Consider the following 6,000-nt stretch of genomic DNA (forward strand, 5'->3'; position numbering starts at 1 on the left):
GCCCGCTCTCATAAAGACCGAACACCTTAGGGAGTGTTCGGCGTCGCGAGTTTGGCCTTATATGCATCAGCTCCGAGTCATGATTTTTGTCAAATGTTGGGTTGCCCGGCTCCTGTGTTCGGCCGCCTTATGTTCCGCTCTATCGGCTAAGGCGGCACCAGGAGAACTACTGCGATTGTGCCCTGGTTCGGTCAGGCGAGCACCTCAGTAGAGAAAGCCGAAAACTGACTGTCATGATATGGTGTGAGACTGGTCAACCACTCGATGACTCTTCGGAATCTGTAGGATTCCTCCGCATTAACGAAGGGCCATTTCCCGGCCAGGCACATACGCGCCCCGAATTCGGGCGAGCGCAGTCGCCACCAGGGGCTACCTAAATAGTCCCATTGTCAAGTTCCTATGGCTAAGTGAAAGTGTTAAAGCATTATAATCCGGTTGCCTAGCTCGCTGCGCTATCACCTCCTTTGTAGGACCAAGACGTTGGATTAAGTGTGAAAATGCGCCTTCTGCAAGCACCCCCGCACTATGTGCGTGGGGGCTGAAGCCAACGACTGCAATCTTTCAGATTTTGTATATATATATCTTAAAACGGCCGCACAGGAGGTGTTCCAAATACTTGAAGGCACAAGTATAAAAGGCTACTACAATTCATCAAAATATTGATTTATAATGACATATGCTATCAGAACATAGCATCCTTCGAGCACTGCGTCTCTATTACACGAGCGCCTTCAAGGACTTCCTGAAAAAAGTGCTCGGAGGGTACTCGGCTTTTGTCCGAATCTTGGGATGCAACAACGGTGGTCTCCATCTCTGCCCAGTATGTCTTGACACGGGCAAGAGCCATCCGTGCGCCCTCTATGCATGCTGACCTCTTCATCGCATTGATACGTGGCACCGAGTCAAGGAATTGCTGCACCAAGCTGAAATAACTCTTCGGCTCCGATCTCCCCGGCCACGTACTTCATGGCGAGTCTGGACAATCTATTCAGTTCAGCCCATTGAGCCAGACGATCGTCCACTGCCAGTGGACGCTCTGGATTTTGGAACTGCGACCAGAAAAGCCTTTCCACTTCGCGATCTTCTTGATCTCGAAAGTATTCGGTCGCATCAGCAGCACTCGCTGCCAAATCCAGATAGGTGTCCTCCACACTCCACATCCGGTCCAATGGAGCAAACTTCGGATCGCAAAACTTCCTCTGCAGCATAAAGGGCTTTCCAGCCGCAATCTGTCCGACCTGACGCAGCTCCTCCTTCGCAGCTCTCATCACAGAGCGAGCATCCTTGGCATCAGCAACGACCTTCTCTAAGTCCATCTGTCTCGCCCGGTCTTCTTTCTCAAGAAACTTGCAACGGTCAGTAGCACTTTTTAACTTCACGGCCATCACGGCCATCTCCTTCTTGCTTCGGCAGTGAGCAGCCTATTCGGCTCTCAGCTCTTCAAGGGCCTTCTCGGCAGCCGCATCACTTTTCCTGGCTTGTTCCTTAGCTCGGGCAAGTTCCGCCCGAAGACTCTCCACGGCGGCCGCACCATCTGCGTCAAGCACACACATTGTAAGATACTGGCATAAAGCTCCTCTTACCAGATGCCGCCCGAGGAATTGCATACCTTGAGCCTCATCAAGCGGCTCGTTGACGAGTGCGATGTCGGCATCTGCCACGTCAAGTTGCCGCTTTAGTTCGGCAAAATCATCAGTTCGGCTCGATTCCGGACACTTCGCCACCTGTATACAAAGGCGACATTTTAGACCTGGGATTATGATCCTCTGCGCGCCGTCAATTTTGACAATGCATAGAGTCTCAGGGGCTACTATCTACACAGGGCGCATCTTGTTTATGCGCAACTGACAAAGAGGGTCCGACACCGGGGAGATCCTCGACATTATCAAACGTACCTCAAAACCCGTCAGCAAACTTCTGACGGCCTCATGCCATCTGCTTTCCGCGGACGAAATCCTTCCAATCACCGTACCCATCAATGCACGGTGCTCCTCTGAGATAGAAGCTCGCCCCAGCAGAATCATCAGCTCCTCCGACCGCGCATCGGACGGTGCCGGACTCGTCCTATGACCTCCATCAAAGGCCGGACATGGAGAACCTTGGGGGGGGGGAGCATATGATTACCTTCCACCCCTGCCAGATTCAGAGAAACCCTCTGCGACGACACCTCAGGGTCGCCCGCCTCACCAGGCGGTACGGCAGGGGGAGGAATTCCACTCTCCATCATCTCCGGAAGAAGATCCCCCGAAGACGAGCTCTGCTGAGAATGGCTGAGGTCCGAGCTACAAAGTAAAATTTCGGTTAATCTTCTCAGATAAAAAGCAAGGATTTCTCTCATCCCTCTAAAGGAAAATCTTTCTCTACTTACGGCTCGCTGGAGGGCTGATCCCTTTGAGGGCGTAGTTTGGTCGAGGATCTCCCCGGTGTCGGACCCTCTGACGAGGACTTTTTTCCCCGCTTTGAGGCCATGGTCTCCGGGTCGTCAGAGGCGGCCCTCTTCTTCCCCTTAGGAGAGGAATTGTCGGTTCTTCCCTTCGGAGTAGCCTCCTTTGAGGAGGCCATAGTTTCCTTGTCCTCCCCCTCACTTCCCTCCAAAGGCACGATCTTCAACATCCTAACTAGCACGGGATCCGGCCTGGTCTCAGGAAGGGGAGCCGGACACCTGATCAGCTTTGCCTTCGCTATCCACTCCTGTTTAAAAGGACAGCTCTTTTAGGGGCGAATTTATGACAATTTTACGGATAGCGAGTCCGGGCACAAGGTTACTTACTTGAGTATCCGGCGATTGCAGCTTAAACCCGCGTCCTCGGTCAAATCCGGACACATTGCTTGTGATCCGAAGAACATTTTATACATCTCCACGGGCGTTGCGCCCATAAAATGCTGGAGAGCTCGTGGTCCCTCCGGATTAAACTCCCACAGACGAAGGGAGCGACATTTGCCGGGCAGTGTTCGGCGAATCAGCATGACCCGCGTCACCTTGACCAGGTTGAGGTCTCTTTCTAAGAGATCCCTAATGCGGCCCTGCAACAAGGGCACGTCTTTGGATAACCCCCAATCTAATCCTTTGTTGACCCATGACGCTAGCCGTGGTGGGGGACCCAAGCGAAAGGCAGGAGGCGCCACCCACTTGGCGCTCCTGGGAGCGGTGATATAGAACCACTCTCGTTGCCACAAGCCGAGTTCCTCTTGAAAGGAGCCCTCGGGCCATGGAGCATCAGCATTCTTACTTATGACAGCGCCTCCGCACTCTGCGTGCCGTCCCTCAATCATCTTCGGCTCCACTCCAAAAGTCTTGAGCCATAATCCAAAGTGAGGAGTAACACGGAGGAACTCTTCACACACAACGATGAATGAGGAAATGTGGAGGATGGACTCCGGAGCTAAGTCATGAAATTCCAGCCCATAATAGAACATCAGCCCCCTCACGAAGGGATCCATCGGGAAGCCTAACCCCCAAAGGAAGTGAGACATGAACACTACGCTCTCACCGGGCTGGGGACTGGGAATAGCCTGCCTTTGAGCAGGCAACCTATGCAAAATTTCGGCGGTCAAGAACTTAGCCTCTGCCAACTTTAGCACGTCCTCCTCCGTTGCATCCATCGGCCTTGAAGGTCGGAACCGGACATTGTCGAAGGTCCGAAGCGCCTGGAATCTGGAGCCTAGGGTGTTGGAACTCGAGGCGACGGGCGAACTTGTTTTGAGATTGGAGAAAAGGAGTAAGGCCTTGGTCTCTTTATAAGAGGTTGAATACCAGGAGCCCTCCCCGTAACCATTTGGGACTCGCCTTTAATCAAGAAGACATGCTAACGGGCACGATTGGGTTACCCACGTCCGTATTGATGAGAATCCCGTAAATAAAGGGGACACGATCTCTGCTTTGACAAGACGTGCCAAGGAAACCGCCTCGCAAAACACGCTGAGGTGGAAAAGTGAAAACGATTCGAATAAAGGCTTGGCCGTAGTGTGATGTCACGCTGCGGAATACGTCAGCGGATTAGATTTGTGTTAATATTATTCTCTCTGTGGCAATACGTGGAAACTTATTTTGTAGAGCCGGACACTACTCTTGGTGTTTACAAACTTTTATGAAGAATTTGGAGGAGGAACCCGCTTTGCAATGCCGAAGACAATCTACGCGCCGGACTCGTCGTCATTGAAGCCTGGTTTAGGGGCTACTGAGGGAGTCCTGGATTAGGGGGTGTTCGGGTAGCCGGACTATACCTTCAGCCGGACTCCAAGACTATGAAGATACAGGATTGAAGACTTCGTCCCGTGTCCGGATGGGACTTTCCTTGGCGTGGAAGGCAAGCTTGGCGATGCGGATATTCAAGATCTCCTACCATTGTAACCGACTTTGTGTAGCCCTAACCCTCTCCGGTGTCTATATAAACCGGAGGGTTTTAGTCCGTAGGACAACTTCATCATACAACAATCATACCATAGGCTAGCTTTTAGGGTTTAGCCTCCTTGATCTCGTGGTAGATCTACTCTTGTACTATCCATATCATCAATATTAATCAAGCAGGACATAGGGTTTTACCTCCATCAAGAGGGCCCGAACCTGGGTAAAACATCGTGTTCCTTGACTCCTGTTACCATCCGGTTTAGACGCACAGTTCGGGACCCCCTACCCGAGATCCGCCGGTTTTGACACCGACAATCACCATGATCTTGCGTGTGCGTAGGAAATATTTTGAAATTACTACGTTCCCCAACATAGTGCTTGTCTGATTCTTTCAACGACCGTACTAGTCTAGGCTTAATGCCGCTCATAATAAGACCGTTAGCTTGATCGACTTGACCATTTGTTTGTGGATGATAGACCGAGGCGTAATCGAGTTTAATGCCCAATTTAGCACACCTGGATTTTACTTCATCGGCTGTGAAATTGGAGCCATTATCAGTGATGATGCTGTGTGGGACACCATAACGGTGCACGATACCGGATATAAAGTCTATCACCGGTCTAGCTTTGACCGTGTTCACTGGTTTGGCCTCTATCCACTTGGTGAATTTATCTACCATGACTAGCAGATAGTTTTTCTTATGGCTCCCTCCTTTAAAGGGTCCCACCATATCAAGCCCCCAGACCGCAAAAGGCCAAGTGATGGGGATTGTTTGTAGCGCAGTAGGCGGCATATGGCTTTGATTGGAGAAGAGCTGGCATCCGACACAATGTTGGACCAAGTCCTATGCATCTGCTTGGGCCGTTGGCCAGAAGAAACCTGTACGGAAGGCCTTACTTACAAGGGCCCATGCCGCGGCATGGTGACCACTGAGGCCAGCATGGATTTCAGCCATGAGTTGCCGTCCTTCTTCTTCGGAGGTACATTGTTGAAGGACTCCGGTAGCACTTTTCTTGTAGAGCTCTCCGTCATGGACCTTGTAGGCTTTTGAGCGCCGAACAATGCAGCGAGCCTCATTCTGGTCTGCAGGGAGCTCTCGCCTATTAAGGTAGGCCAAGAATGGTTCGGTCCATGGGGCAATTACTGCCATTATTAGATGGGGCGATGGTGTTATTTCGGTGGCTGAGCCCCCGATGATATCAGTATTGTGTTCGGAATCTAGGGGTATAGTCGGATCCGGACTAGTGGTGCCGCTCTCATCCTACCACACCATGGATGGCTTGAAAAACCTTTCCAAAAAGATGTTAGGCGGGACAGGGTCACGCTTGGCGCCCATGTGAGCGAGGACGTCCGCCGCTTGATTACTTTCTCGAGCCACATGATGGAACTCGAGTCCCTCGAACCGCGCTGATATTTTGAGTACGGCGTTACGATAGGCTGCCATCTTCGGATCCTTGGCATCAAAGTCTCCATTTATTTGGGATATTGCGAGGTTTCAATCCTTGCGCACCTCCAGGCGTTGTATTCCCATGGAGGTAGCCATCCGAAGAACGTGCAATAAGGCCTCTTATTCGGTTGCATTGTTGGAGTTTGTGTATAATATTTGGAGTATGTACTGGATTGTGTCTCCAGTCGGGGACGTTAAAACAAC

This window comes from Triticum dicoccoides, chromosome 7A, assembly GCF_002162155.2.
Source record: "Triticum dicoccoides isolate Atlit2015 ecotype Zavitan chromosome 7A, WEW_v2.0, whole genome shotgun sequence".
Classification (NCBI taxonomy): Eukaryota; Viridiplantae; Streptophyta; class Magnoliopsida; order Poales; family Poaceae; genus Triticum; species Triticum dicoccoides.